The sequence below is a fragment of the Jaculus jaculus genome, chromosome 6, assembly GCF_020740685.1.
Source record: "Jaculus jaculus isolate mJacJac1 chromosome 6, mJacJac1.mat.Y.cur, whole genome shotgun sequence".
NCBI lineage: Eukaryota > Metazoa > Chordata > Mammalia > Rodentia > Dipodidae > Jaculus > Jaculus jaculus.
The window spans coordinates 120,081,543-120,096,917 of NC_059107.1; the positions used below are offsets into that span (position 1 = coordinate 120,081,543).

The 15,375-nt window shown below is 43.6% G+C and overlaps 1 protein-coding gene across 5 annotated transcripts in view; it reads right to left on the reverse strand.

Annotated features, from left to right (window-relative positions):
- Osbpl8 (oxysterol binding protein like 8) overlaps positions 1-15,375 on the reverse strand; it is a 229,757-nt gene that overhangs the window by 178,276 nt on the left and 36,106 nt on the right. Inside the window, exon 1 of one of the 5 annotated variants that reach the window (XM_045151715.1) lies at positions 6,580-6,699. The exons of the other annotated variants lie outside the window; for them this stretch is intronic. The gene's annotated coding sequence lies outside the window, so the exon portion shown is untranslated. Of the gene's footprint in view, positions 1-6,579; positions 6,700-15,375 lie in introns of those variants that run through there. 5 annotated transcript variants of the gene reach the window in all.

Consider the following 15,375-nt stretch of genomic DNA (forward strand, 5'->3'; position numbering starts at 1 on the left):
GCTACAGAGTGAGTTCCAGGTCATCCTGGGCTAGAGTGAAATGTTGCTGCAAAAACAAACAAGCTGAGTATGGTGGTGCATACTTTTAGAAGGCAGAGGTAGACAGACTGCTATGAGTTCAAGGATATCCTAGAACTACCGAGTGAGTTCCAACAAGTCAGCCTGAGCTAGAGTGAGACCCTACCTCAAAAAAAAAAAGTGTTTAATTCTAACAGGTTAGCTTAAAACACTGTGTCTACTACTATGTTCTTTTATTTCCAGTTTGTCCAAAAACCCTGTGAGAAAATAGCAATTGCACACTAAAATAAGGGTTTGCTTTATTACAAGTATTTTTAAGATTTAAAAACAGGATGTGAGGCTAATATGAGTGAAAAAAATGTTCTTCTACTTACATATATACAATACCATCCTATTAAGCCCTCCCTTCAACGTGCTCCTCCAGACACAAAATGGCCTAGATATCCATGACCTCACAACGCCTGATACTACCTACACAAGACCATCATAGTAAAAGGAAAAGATGATGACATCAAAATAAGAGATTGACTGAGAGGGAGAAGGGATATGATGGAGAGTGGAGTTTCGAAGGGGAAAGTGAGAGGGGAAGGTAGGGTATTACCATGGGATATTTTTTATAATCATGGAAAATGTTAATAAAACTTGTGAAAAGAAAAAAAAAAAAAAAAATCTGTCATGAGGAGTAACTACAAACCAGTAACACAAGACAGTATAGAAATGTTAACTAAGAGGACAGGCGCCAATGTCAGGCTCAACTTCAAGTTCAAATCCTTTTAGTATACTCAACCATCTACTACTTAACCTCTCAGAGTTTCTAGTTTTAAAAAGGAAAAAGAACCACCTGGGTTTTTTGGGTCCTTGTAAAAATGAAACATGATGACAAGTGTTAAGTATGTTTAGAGTACTTGATACTTAGCTAAGAGCCAATACATATTAGTTACTATTATGAGCAAACATTCCTCTAAAACACCCTCTGTAGTAACTTAATATTCTCCTTGCAGCCTACTAATTTTTCATAACCCTACATCAAAAGGTTTCTCCTTTTTATTTGAAAAGAACTATAAACCCTTTTCTTCAGTCTTTTGTGAAAATGGAAGATTTTGGATAGCCATTTTCTTTATCATTTGCAGACTCTTGTCACTCTCTTAATTCTCTTCCAACCACTACACAAAGGACAAGTTGCTCCATGGTTCATGAACAACACATAGTTCACAAAGCATAATGAGATTTGGAGATTCCTAAAAGAACAAATAGCTCCTGAAGCAAAAGACTGAACTAAGAAATGCTGCAGAAGCCTATTAGTTGGCTCAAAAATATTGAATTCTAGAACACAACAGAAGGTAGAGGTCTTCATGGTTTACCCTCACCTGCAGCACTAAAAACAGTATTATTTTTATTAAATTTAATAACTGGAAAACTGTCTCTTCACCACAAAGGATATGGCACAATAAGCAAAGATAATTTATTTAAAAACACATTTTAAAGGTAAGAAAAGATGAAAGGGTCAGATTTTTAATTTACACCCCTTAGTGACAGCTTTATAACTGTGAGGTATCAAGCTTATTTTGTGGTCAGTGACATTGAGCAGTAATACAATTAAGCTTCACTTCTGTCAGTTTGACAAAGAAAAATATCTGCTGGGCAGGATGCCATAGGTCTGTACACAAGCATTTGGGAAGCAGAAGGATCAGTAGTTCACAGGCAAACTCCCAGTTACATAGTGAGATGAAGGCTACACAAGGACAGATGAGACCCTGAGCCCCCAACTCCCCCTCAAAATAAAAGATTAAAAAAATGAGAAGGAAACTATCTAAAAAGGTATAAGAGTTAAGTTCTGTTGTTGAGTTGATCTGATTAGGAATCCACAGGCATTCCTCTTGGGTGGGTCTCTGAGGTTGCTTCCAGAAATGATTGACTAAAGAAGATGTCCCTCCTCCAAAGTGAGTCCGAATGGGCGGCCCTCCTGGTAAGAGCTTTTATGTAAGGAAGCTCTGTGAGGAAAGGGCCCCCTTCCTCCCGCCTGACTGGCTGGGCTGCTCACTGATGAGTGCGTCACTAGCACATGCATCTATCCTGTTCAGATATCCTTCCTGGGCACTGAACCAAGTTTCCTCAGCCTTCCAGTGTGGACTAAAGACCAGTGGCTCTCCAGAAACCCTCCAGGCCTTCAGTGCTGGATTAGGACTGTCATAAACTTTCATTCCCTAGGTACGTAGGCAGGCAGGCAGGCAGGCAGGCAGGCAGATAGATAGATGATTGATAGATAGATAGATAGATAGATAGATAGATAGATAGATAGATAGATGGATGACTCAAGTAGACATCAAAATTCATGATAAATGGTCTGGGGATAGAGGTTGGTGGTAGAACACTTGTCTAACATGCACAAGGCCCCAGATTTGAACACCATAAATCAATCAAAATATTTTTTAAAGATCTAGAGACAAAGAAACATTTAAAATAATTTTATATTTGTTGAAGCCCTCCCACATGCAGATATTGAGGTAGGCACTTGAAAACACATCATATTCTGCCAAGTGCCATGTGGGTCATTATCTTCATGTTATAAATGAAAAAACTAAGGTCAAGGAATCTGAGGACACATTATTTAATTAGTAATCAGAACTCCCATTTAAAATTTTCTGAGGGGCTAGAGAGATGGCTTAGCAGCTAAGGCATTTGCCTGTGAAGACTAAGGACTAAGGTTCAATTCCCCAGTACCCAGGCAAAGACAGATGTACAAAGGTTGCGCATGCGTCTGGAGTTTGTATGCAGTGGCTAGAGGCCTAAGCATGCCCATTCTCATATTCTCTTTGTTTGCTTCATTTTCTCTCTGTCAAAGAAACAAAAGTTTTTTTGTTGTTGTTGTTGTTTTTTTAATTTTCTGACATTTAGCTCATATCCTTACTTTAATTGTAAGACTGCCATTGTTAAAAACTCAAGTAAGGCCGGGCATGGTGGTGCACACCTTTAATCCCAGCACTCAGGAGGCAAAGGTAGGAGGATCACCGTAAGAAGATTGAGGCCACCCTGAGACTACATAGTGAATTCCAGGTCAGCCTGAGCCAGAGTAAGACCCTACCTGGGGGGGGGGGGGGGGGGGGGGGGGCTCAAGTATTCTTTGTCTTAGCTTTTACAAGGTGTGATCTTTTTATCTGGTGGGAAAAAAACAACTGTGATTGGGAAAAAAATTTTTCATGTAATAAAAAATAATTAAACACTGAGTTTAACTTGACATCATTTATTTACTCTAAAGTATTATTTCTTAGTTATTTGCGATACTCACAACTGAACCTAGGTCCTCACACATGATCAGCAAGTGCTCTACCACAGAACAATATCCATGCCCAGCCTTTACACTTTATCCTAAACTTTGAGATGGGGTCTCACTAAGGTGTTCCTTCTGGTCCTGAACTCAATCTGTAGCCCAAGCTGACTTTGAACTTGTGATCCTCAGGCATCAGCCTTGCAAGTAGCTGGAATTAAAGGTTTGAGCCACCAGGCCTAGCTTCCAGCTCTAATTTAAATGCTTAGCTCATGATGCTGAAGATACCTTCCAATATACAGCCTATCCTAAGACTCAGCACTAGTATCACCTTCTCGGGCTAGAGAGCTTGCTCAGTGGTTAAAGTGCTTGCCTGCAAAGCCTAATGACCTGGGTTGAATTCCCCAGTACCTACGTAAAGCCAGAAACACAAAGCGGCACATGCTTCTCGAGTTCATCTGCAATGGATAGATGTCCTGTTGTGTCCATTCTCTCTCTCCCCTCTCTGTCTCCTTGCTATCTTACTCTGCTTGCAAATAATCATTTTTTTAAATCACCTTCTCTAAGAGAGTTTACCCAACTAAATGATGGCTTACCCTCTTCCCTGGCTCAGTCTTCATTATCACCTAACTGCTTATACCTACTTTGGACACATTATCACATAGTCCTTTTGTTTTCCAGCCACATATCTGAAACTACATTATTCGATTGCTATTAAGCATTGGAAATGCTATGATGTGCAAAATAGATATTACTGCTATCACAGAGAGTTTACATTGTCTGGAACTGTAACAGGTAAAAATAACACAAGGCCTAAAGGTATGATGTTTCAGGTCAAGGATTTCTTCAAGGTCTCTGAAGAAAGCTTTCTTCCTCTGCAAGACTGACAACATGCTTCAGGAAGAAAAATCTCTATTATGCCTTCCACAGGAGATCTTTCTTTTTAATTTTTTGTTCATTTTTATTTGTTTATTAGAGAGTGACAGAGAAAAAGGCAGATGAGAGAGAGAGAGAAAATGAGCTCGCCAGGGCCTCTAGCCACTGCAAACGAACTCCAAACACATGCGCCCCCTTGTGCATCTGGCTAATGTGGGTCCTGGGGAATCAAGACTCGAATCAAGGTCCTTAGTCCTCACAGGCAAGTGCTTAACCGCTAAGCCATTTCTCCAGCCCCCACAGGAGATCTTTGACATCATGCCTGTGTGAAAGTATATGAAGGGTAGAGACTATGGTGGGAAGAATAATTTTTAAATCTCTCAGAAGGTGCTTGTATACTAACCCAAACTCTGCACACATTAGTCTACATGTCCCATCCATAAGAAAACTCTTTTCCGGCTACAACTGCTCCAATCAAGCACCTCTCTGGGTCTCCTTGCATTCCGCCATCTTCACTAAAAGTATAATCCTCAGAGGCTTTTGTTCCAGGCTGGGATTCAGACAGTTGCCCAGGCTTCAAACTCAGTATTACTATGAACATATTTTCTAAAACAATGTAAGAAAGTTACACCTAAATGTCAATTTCTTATCTTCCATGTTTCAAATGTCTAAGTGCAATAACTGTGTTATAAGAAACTAATTTATTTGCTTCTAAAATGCAGTAACAAAGCAGGGCATAGTAGACATTCCTGCAATCCCAGCACTCAGGAGGCCGAAGCAGGAGGATTTCAGCAAGTTCTGAGGCCAGCCTGAGCAACAATACCAGGCCAGATGGGCTAGATAGTGAAACCCCGTCTCAAAAAAAATAAAATACTACCTGAAAAAAAACAAGAGTATTTTCCCGCAATTCAAAGATTCAATAACTATTAGGATTCAATGAAAGAAAGAAACCATGACTATTGTGAATTAAACAGGCATTTCTAGGCACCTGCGTTGAGCTTTGGGGCTCAAACTGTTCACATGGAATTTGACCGCAACAACTTAATCTCCATAATTAAAGACCTAAAAGGTAGGTCTTAAATTTCATCTGTTCTATTAACTAGTGCAGTGAACAAGAGTATTTTATAAGTTCTATGCATAGCTGCCTTCAAAGGGAAAAAGTAACATATTTGAAATTAGGTGTACTTTTAATAGAGCACTTTTTTAACTTACACGATCTTTTACTCTTTCTTCTCCAACCTGTTTTCTAAAACTAGCATGAATTTAATAATGTCACAGCGGAACAGGTTCTAGCGAACAGAGTATCTCTGCATGATCAAGTTTGGATGAAACTGTGCAGAGTACAGAAAACCTAAGAGGCAATTTACCTGTTCCTCCACAATTCTTGCTCACTGGAATCCTTAGGGAGGCAAAAAACTGCTTTAGATTATCTGAAGCGATCGAAAGCAACATTAATTTGGAACTAAGTTTCAGGTGAAGTCAATCTTGAAAGAAAAGAATAGCCATAATGAAGGTATTCTCATACTGCTTAGCAGTCATTTAAGTCTTCCTCCAGCAGAAAGATAAACACTTCACTTAAGACAAATGGGCTTTTTAATCACCATCTACCTAAGTTTTCCCATCTGTTTTACGAAGAACGCTAGTTACTTATTACTTCAGACAGCATTTAAGGGAAAACAAAATTAGGTTATGTTCCACAACGTAGATGTCTTTCATAAGAAGTGTTCAATGACTTTTGTGAATGAAATAATCTGCCTATACTGTTGCTTCGCCACAGCCCTTGCAGAGTGGGTTGCTCAATGAACCGAGAGCATGCTCCATAAGAAACTCCCCGCAACCTCTCGAGAGCTTCGAAGCACACGTGAAATTTCAGAGTGCAGCAAAAGATGCCCCCCAATCCCCGTCTTTCCTCCTCGCGGCCCGGCCCCGGGAACTGAGATTGAGAGAACACCGCCGTGTCGGGCTCTCTCTGCAAAGGCGGGCGCGGTCTGCAGCGCGCGGCACAGCCTTCGGGGGAGGCTGTCAAGGGGAAAGCCGAGCTCAGCCTCCACCGCACCGCACGACAAAGCGCCAGCTCTCGGGGACCCGGGGCGGCGGGGGATGGGGGGGGCTTCCGGCCATCCGCCCTGTCAAACTTCGGGAGGGGCACGACACTCAGGGCCACTGGAATGCCGAGCCGCCCCCACCCCCACCCGCGGTGGGCCCCGGAACCCTCCACCGTGACCAGCCTTTGCAATGCACCCCCTCCCCAACACCGCCCTCCGAAAGGGACAAAGGAGCCCAAAGAGCAACGGGCGGGCGCGGGCGGATCGTAGTCCCCACGGCCCGAGCGGGGAGCCAGGGCGTCCGGGAGGGGAGCGCGGTCAGCCGGCCAGCTGCCAACCCGCAGCGCCCTCCGCTCCGGGTTCGGCGACACTCACCGGTGCGTGGAGGTGGCACGCGGGGAGCCGCTTCACAGAGCCGAGCGACGACGGGGTGCCGGGGCCCTCCACGCGCCGGTCGGCTCGGACGCCCAACTTCGCCTCGGCCGCTGTCGCCCGGAGGCAAGTGCGAGCGAGCGAGCCGAGGCGGGAGGGCGCGGGGAAGCTGCCGCCCGCGGGCGGACTCGGCCCCGAGCCGGGCGCACACTCCGTTCCGCGCGCTCCGAGTCCGGCGGCCGAGGCGGGTCCCTTCCTTCCTTCCTTCCCTGCCTCCCGCGGTCGGCGGCGACAGTGCCGCGGACAAGGGGGAATCGCTACCGCCGTTCGGGCTGCCGCTACCACCACCGCCGCCCTGCTGCGGGCACGTCGCAGCCAAATGTTGTCATCCGCCGCGACGCCGCCTTTCTGGGCACCCGGAGTCGCCACGATCCTTCACATGCTAGCGCCCGCCCCCTCGAGGCCACGCCCCCGTCTGAGGCGCGGCCACGCCCCCTTCCCGTCACGTGACGCCGCGGCCGGGCGGGCGTGCCGGGGACAGTGGAGGGGCGGCGGGAGCGTCCGTCACTGCCCTGGCTGGGCTTCCGCGCGGTATCGCGACCACGTCGCCTGCGCACCAGCCGTGGTGGCCGCGGGCGGTCATGCGCCGCCCTGGGCCGGACGTCCTCAGCGGAGGGGGCCACGGAACAGCCGCCTCCGCCGACCGCGGGCTGCCTCAAGTTTCCGCCTGAGACCGAGCGGGCAGCCCGCGACTGCTCCGGCCTCTCTAGGCCAGGGTTCGTGCTGATGTTCAGTCGCTGTGCTCCTCGCCCGGGGTTTTCTTTTTGTTTATTTATTCTGAAGAAACGGTGGTGGTGTGTTTCAGTCACGCTGGGATGAAAATAGTCCTAAAAAACTGATTTTTGTTCTCAGTCGTGCTCTGGAATCCTCGTGCCAGTTTCTCAGTGTGTTGGGTTGGTGGCAGTGGGTGGCCAGGCCTCCGAGTTGGAGAAATAAGACGTAATAATTGATTCCGCCTCCCTTCCTCCCCACTCAAAGCACCTCAACTCTTGGGCTTCGGCCTTTGACCTTGTAGCCATGTTCCCAGGAGCCCTCCCTCGTCTGAGCCTGCTGACAAAAAAAAAAGGGGGGGGGGGGTAGAATGCTGGTCACCAGAAAGCAAATTACAATAGAGAAATAAGAGCTTTTAGAAGGGGATCACTCTTAAACCCTTAACAAGGAAGAAAATGTTCTGCGATCATTGAAGTTGGTTCCTTACTTGTTTCCCTGTCCGGCCCAGAAGCAAGGTTTTTGTTTCTGTTTGATTTTCTTGTACAATTATTAAACATTTTTCATTAGAAGTCAGACGATGATCTGACTACCTGGATACATAGAAATGTATAAGCCAGGCGGGCGTGGGCACGCCTTTAATCCTAGCGCTCAGGAAGAGGCGGTTGAGGTCGAGGATCTCCATGAGTTTGAGACTACAAATTCCAGGTTACCCTGGACTGGAGTGAGACCCTAACTCAAAAAAATAAATAAGGGCTGGAGAGATGGCTTAGCAGTTGAGCGCTTGCCTGTGAAGCCTAAGAACCCTGGTTCGAGGCTCAACTCCCCAGTACCCACGTTAGCCAGAGGCACAAGGGAGCACATGCATCTGGAGTTCATCTGCTGTGGCTGGAGGCCCTGGTGGGCCCATTCTCTCCCCCTCCCTCCCTCTCTCGCTCGCTCGCTCGTTCACTCTCTCTCTCTCTCTCACTTTCCCCCCTCCCTCCTCTCTCTGTTGCTCTCAAATAAGTAAATAAATGAACAAAATAAATAAGCCATATCTGACCAATATAATCAATAGATTTCATAGCTCTAAAACTTTACAGACTTAAAAGACTCACTGTTATTTTATGTTGCCCAAGAAAAATATTCTGGTAAATACATTTTGCCATGCCAGTGATCTTTAAGACATGTGCTGAGTTCAGTGATGTTACCATTTGAAAGACAATGAGGATTAGAATCTCGGAGATATTGTTATGAACTGGTTGGTGTTCCAGTGAGGAAAAGATTCTACCTGGTTCTGTTCCGAACTCTGAGAGATTGTGTATGTACTTCAGATAAACACGAGGACAGTGTATTCTGTAAAGATGGTAAGTTTAAATTTAGCCAGCAGATTGAAACGTGTTTCCTAGTGTCTCGAGCAATGTTTTTTGTTTTGTTTTATTTTTTGAGAAAGAGGGAGAAAGAATGGGTGTGATGGGCGCGCCAACGTCTCCTGCCACTGCAAATGAACTCCAGACGCATGCGCCCCCTTGTGCATCTGGCTTAACGTGGGTCCTGGGGAATCCGAGGTCCTTTGGCTTTGCAGCCAAAAGCCTTAACTGCTAAGCCATCTTTCCAGCCCATTGAGCAATGGTTTTTTTAGAGTGTTACTCGGGGTGGGGGGGGCTTTAATTTTTTGGACCGAGGAGATGGCTCAGTAGTTAAAAGTGCTTGTTTGCAAAGCGGGCTGGACTGGGTTCATTTCCCCAATTCCCACATAAAGCCATAATGCATAAAGAGGTGTATGTGTCTAGATTGTGTAGCTGCAAAAAGCCCTGGCATATCTATTCTTTTTTTTTACATTTTTGTAAATTTTGAAGGCTTGTTTGTTTGTTTTGTTTTTTCGAGGTAGGGTCTCACTCTAGCCCAGGCTGACCTGGAATTCGGGGGCTTCAAACTCACAGTGATCCTCCTATCTCTGCCTTCTGAGTGCTGGAATTAAAGGCATGCGCCAACGCACAGCTTTGAAGGCTTTTTTTTATTAATGAAATGAGCTATAATGAAATATATATAAACTATGTTGTCCTAGCTAGCCTTGGACTTTCAGTAATCCTGCCTCTGCCTCCCAAATGTTGGAATGCTGAGTTTATAAAATAATATCTAAAAGATAAAAATTGCCTAATACATAAAACGGGCAAACATTATTTTGTGGAACTTTCACATCAGATGTCAGGAAGTTGGAGTGTGTCCTGTGTTTGATTTAAGCTGTATTTCTCACAGTGAGCTACAGTCAAATAACTCTGAAGAAGAATGCTCCTACAACATTAGGTGTCATGCAAATTTCACCATCTCAACTGTTTCCAGGTGCTTTTCTCTTACTGTGAGAACTGTGGTAAAATATCAGGAAAAGGCGACAAGTTGCCTTGCCTATTCTACTCCTGGCTTGGCCAGGGTTTCTTATACTGTCCTTTAAAAATCTAGCAATTTGTTGGAGTGAGAAGCAGGAACAAGATCTATATTGCAGAAATAGCTAACTAGATATGTGACTAGATAAACTACTCTCTGCATTTCCAGTTCTGATAAAAGCAGGGAGCTGGAGGACGTGTTCTAAGGAATGATACTCCACCTTTCTTGTTTCCCAATAGATGATAGTCACAAGGGAAACAAGACCCTGCTGTACCAAAGATTATACAGCTTTTTGACAAACTAGCTGTAACTCTTTTAAGCTTCACCCAAAACAGAGAGAGAGAGAGAGAGAGAGAGAGAGAGAGAGATTTGGAAGGTAAAGGCATTTGGATCAGGAGTTCAAGGCCAGATTCAGCTACATAGTTTGAGACCAGCCTGAGATACATGAGATCCTGTCTCAAACAAACAAAATCATGCAGTGCAGGTAATTAAAGACATTATTGGAAAACATTTTTCAGTTTTCTATACTTGAATGTTAGTAATATTTTCCATGAATAACTAACTAGTGATTTTTACATGCCACAAGTGATTGCAACAAAATATTAATGCACGTAGCTAGGCCTGGGAGTTTAGGCCTATAATCTTAGCTACTCAGGAAACTGAGTTTGAGGAGAAGTACAAATTCAAGGTCAGCCTGAGCAATATAGTGAGACCCTGCCTCTATTTTGAGGGTTGGAGCTGTAGTTCAGTGGTGGAGTACTTTCCCAGCATGTGCTGGGCCTTGGATTTAATCCCTAATACTGGGGGTGGGACAATAAACTTTAAAAAAGTCTGATTTTCAGCTCCTTTAAGATCTATTCCATGATTACAGTAATTCAGCCTAGTATGTTCAGTATAATAGCAATGTCAAGCTAAGTAAAACAATCAGAGGTTATCTAAAGAATTGTATTGATTTAGAAATAGCAGAATACTGCAAAGGGAATGTGTATGCTCTAAGAAACTATGGGCAGGAAGAGGTTGAGGCAAAGGGATGTTTTAAAGGACAAGGAGACTTATACCAGCTGCTATTTTGAAACAATAATTCTTAGCCACAGTGCTTATCAGCAAAAGTGGCATGAGTCTGAAGTTAAACAGATAATTTCTGGGTGGATAGCCTTATAAAAGTGTTTTTTGTTAAGAAACATTTTTTTCAAAGTTTTTTAAAAAATTTATTTATTTGAGGGAGAGAATGGGCACACACTGGTTTACATGGGTACTAGGAAATCAAACCTGGGTCCTTTGGTTTCACAGGCAAGCACCTTAACTGCTAAGCCATCCCTCTAGCCCCAAGGAAGAATTTTAATATAGATTTAAGCACAAGCTTTAAGAGACAGATGCTTAGGAAAAAGTTTTGATTTGTTTTTTTCTAAGTAGGGTCTCACTCTAGTCCAGGCTGATATGGAATTCACTCTGTAGTCACAGCTGGCCTGGAACTCCTACCTCTGCTTCCCAAGTGTTGCCATTAAAGTTCATTTGCGGTGGCTGGAAGCCCTAGTGTGCCCATTCTCTCATTCTGTCTCTGCCTCTTTCTCTGTTTGTCACTCTCAAATAAATAAAAATAAACAAAAAAATTAAAGTTATTTCTCCATTCTCTATATAAAAGGCAAGAATAAGTATGCTGTTGAAGATATTGGGACTTAAAAACTTACCCACTACCTAGAAAAGGGAAAGTCACCCCAACATGTCGGCTGACCTCCAAGAGCATGGAGATGAGCCACCACCTGCACCTTTGTTCACCACCACTCCATAACCCATGTTCAGGCCAAGGTCAGCAGCAACTTTCTACCCAACAATCAATTAAATGTCCAAGAAGTATTTCATTGAGAATAAGTTGTTATTTGTTTATTCATTTTGTGCTTGTGTGTTACTGTGTAATGTACCGTGTGTGCAGTGCATGCACATGTATGTGCCCTTGCTGTACCCCCTAGGCTTGCCTGCTTCTACCTGGATTTGTTTTGAGCCAAAGTCTCTTGTTTTCCAGTTTCTCAGGTTTGCAGGGCTCTGCTGATGTCTGCTCCCCTACAGGACTGTCCTTACAGACACTCGTGACCACACCCAGCTGTGTAGTGGGATCTCGCAATTTGAACACAAGTAGTCTCAAGCCCCCTCAAGGCCCTCAAGTTGGCATAGGCAGCACACTTAACAGCCAAGCCATCTCTCCAGTCCAACTTTTTTTATTTTATTTGAGAAAAAGAGATAATGAGGCAGGTAGAGAGAGAGAGAATGGACATGCCAAGGCCTCCAGCTACTGCAAACAAACTCCAGATGCATGCACCACCTTGTACATCTGGCTTATGTGAGTCCTGGGGAAACAAGCCTCGAACCAGAGTCCTTAGGCTTCACAGGCAAGCACTTAACCACTAAGCCACCAACTTCTTTTTTTAAGGCAGGTTCTCAACTCTAGCTAACGCTGGCCTTGAATTCACAGAGTTCCTCCTACCTTAGCTTCATAACTATTGAGATTACAGATGTGAGATACTACACCCAGCTTAAAAATAACCTTTACAGCAGCTGGGGGGATGGCTTAGCACTTAAGGTGCATTCCTGTGAAGCCTAAAGACCCAGGTTCGATTCTCCAGGTCCCACATAAGCCAGATGCACATAGTGGTGCATGCATCTGGAGTTCATTTGCAGTGGAGGCCCTGCCATGCCCATTCTCAATCTCTCTGTCTCTCTCTCGCTCTATCTCAAATATAAATAAAATAGATAAATAAGATGTTTAAAAAAAAAAAACAACGTTTTCAGAATCCGGGCATAGTGGCACACACCTTTAATTCCACCACTCAGGAGGCAGAAGCAGGAGGATTGGCATAAATTCGAGGCCACCCTGAGAATACAGAGTGAATACTGGTCAGCCTGGGCTAGAGTGAGACCCTACTTTAAAAAACAAAAAAAAAAATTTTTAGGCTAGGTATGGTGGTGCAAGCCTTTAATCCCAGCACTCAAGAGGCTGACATAGAAGGATCACCATGAGTTTGAGGGCACCTGAGATTACAGAGTGAATTCCAGGCCAGCCTGGGCTAAAGTAAGACCTTACATTGAAAAACCAACAAACTCTCTCTCTCTCTTTCTCTCTGTCAAATAAATAAATGATAAAATAAAAAAATAGAAATAATATTTTTAAATGAACTTTTTATGTCTATTCAGTTTTAGCTCCAATGAACATTTATCTCTTTTGCTACTGTTTAGATTCTTATATATTCTAAAGATGAGTTCTTCCAAATCAAGTAAACCTTGATAGGCCTGGTGATCTTCCCCAAAGATACAGTTCACCCTGACCTAAATTGGAAAGAGTTACATGTTGAACTTATTTTCTTTAATCTCTTTAGTTTATCTGGTTAGATACAATTTGTCAAAAATTGCTTGTCAGGCTGGACATAGTGGTGCACGCCTTTAATCCCAGCCCTCAGGAGGCAGAGGTAGGAAGATCGCCATGAGTTCAAGGCCACCCTGAGACTATGTAGTGAATTCCAGGTCAGCCTGGGCTAGAGTGAGACCCTACCTCAAAAAACAACAACAACAACAAAAAAAATTTGCTTGTCAGTATTCAAAATTAAAATTCTCATTTCTGGGGGGGAAGTGAGATTGCGCACAAGTTTAAACATAAGATATCCAACACAGTTTTGATAGACTGTAATATTCTTGTTAGTCATGTAACTTGCTTGAGATAATCCTTAGTGACTATATGTGACACATTCTGAATCAGAACAGAAACTTTAAGTGCAACTGTCAGGTCAATATCTTCCTCTGTGCTGGCTGTCAGGAGAAAAGTACATCCCAGATAAGATCTTAAATGAGACAACTTGAACTGACTTTCACACACTGCAGCTACTGAAGGGGCTACTGAAGAGAGCTAGGCAGGAAGCAGAAGTAAGATAAAAATACTGGCTATTGTAAATCCCAGAGATCTTTGAGAGTGCTCATCTATTATATAATCACAAAATAGCCACAGTGGGCTTGAGCCCACAAATAAGTCATTTAAAGGTCAAGTGGTTCAGGAGAGATGGCTCAGTGGTTAAGGGCACTTGCTTACAAAGCCAGGGGTTTGATTCCCCTATCTCCCTCAAATAAAATACCTTTTTTTTTTTTTTGGTATTTCTTTTTTTTTTTAAACATTTCATTTATCGATTTTATTTAGTTGAGACAGAGAGAGGGAGAGAGAGAGAGCACTAGAGAAAGAGTGAGAATGGGCACACCAGGACCACCAGCCACTGCAAACAAACTCCAGATGCATGCACCACCTTGTGCATTGGCTTATGTGGATACTGTGGAAAATCTATCACACCCTCCAAGGCTCAAGAGTCCATTGCAGAAGAGGTTATGGAAAGAATGGAAGAGCCTACAGAAGGGTAGGACTGCTTACAATGCAATATTCCAGACATAAAATGGCCTGGATATCCATGACCTCACAGTGCCTTTATACTACCTACACAAGACCCTCATAATAGGAGGAAAAGATGGTTACATAAAAACAAAAGACAGGGTGCTGGACAGGTTGCTTAGTGGTTAAGGAACTTGCCTGCAAAGCCAAATGACCCAGGTTTGATTCCCCAGTACCCACATACGTCACATGCACATGGTGGTGCATGCCTCTGGAATTCATTTGCAGTGGCTGGAGGCCCTTGCGTGCCCATTCTCTCAATTTGCCTCTCTCTCTCAAATAAATTTAAAAAAATACTTAAAAATAAAAAAGAATCATGGTTCTGGAAAGAAGTGACTAGAGTACTGAGTAATATCTCAATCACACCTTCCAAGGCTCAGGGTCTAATGCGGAAGAGGTGACGAAAAGAATGTAAGAGCCAAAGGAAGGGTTGGACTCCTTACCACATGCTCCCTCCAGACATAAAGTGGCCTGGATATCCATGACCGCACAGTGCCTAACACTACCTACACAAGACCATCATAAGAGGAGGAAAAGATTATGACATCAAAATAAAAGAGAGACTGATTGAGATTGGGAGGGGATATGATGGAGAATGGAATTTCAAAGGGGAAAGTGGAGAGAGGGAGGGTATTACCATGGGATATTTTTTATAATCATGGAAGATGTTAATAAAAATTGAGAAAAAATATAGTTTAGGATAATTGGAAAGATATTAACTCTTTTTCCTTTTCAAAAAAATTAAAAAGAGTAATTGAGAGGGGGAGGGGATATGATAGAGAGTGGATTTTTGAAGGGGAAAGTGGAAGTGAGAAGGATTTATCATCTATAATTATGGAAGTTGCCAATAAAAAAGAGGTTTAGGGTTAGATGGATGGCTTAGCGGTTAAGGTGTTTGCCTTCAAAGCTAAATGACCCAAGTTTGATTCCCCAGGTTCCATGTTTGCCAGATGCACAAGGGGGTGCATGTTTCTGGAGTCTATTTGCAGTAGCTGGAGGCCCTAGCGTGCCCATTGTCTGTTTCTCTCTCTCTCTCTCTCTCTCTCTCTCTCTCTCTCTCTCTCTCTCTCTCTCTTCCCCTCCCTCCCTTACTCTTTCTCTCCCTCTTTCTCTGTCAAATAAGTAAATATTTTTTAAAAAATTTTAAGGTTTAAAAAGTTAAAAATATTGTGTTTATTTAATTATTTGAGATAGAGAAAGAGACAAGTAGAGAGATTGGGCACACCAGGGGCTCTTGCCACTGC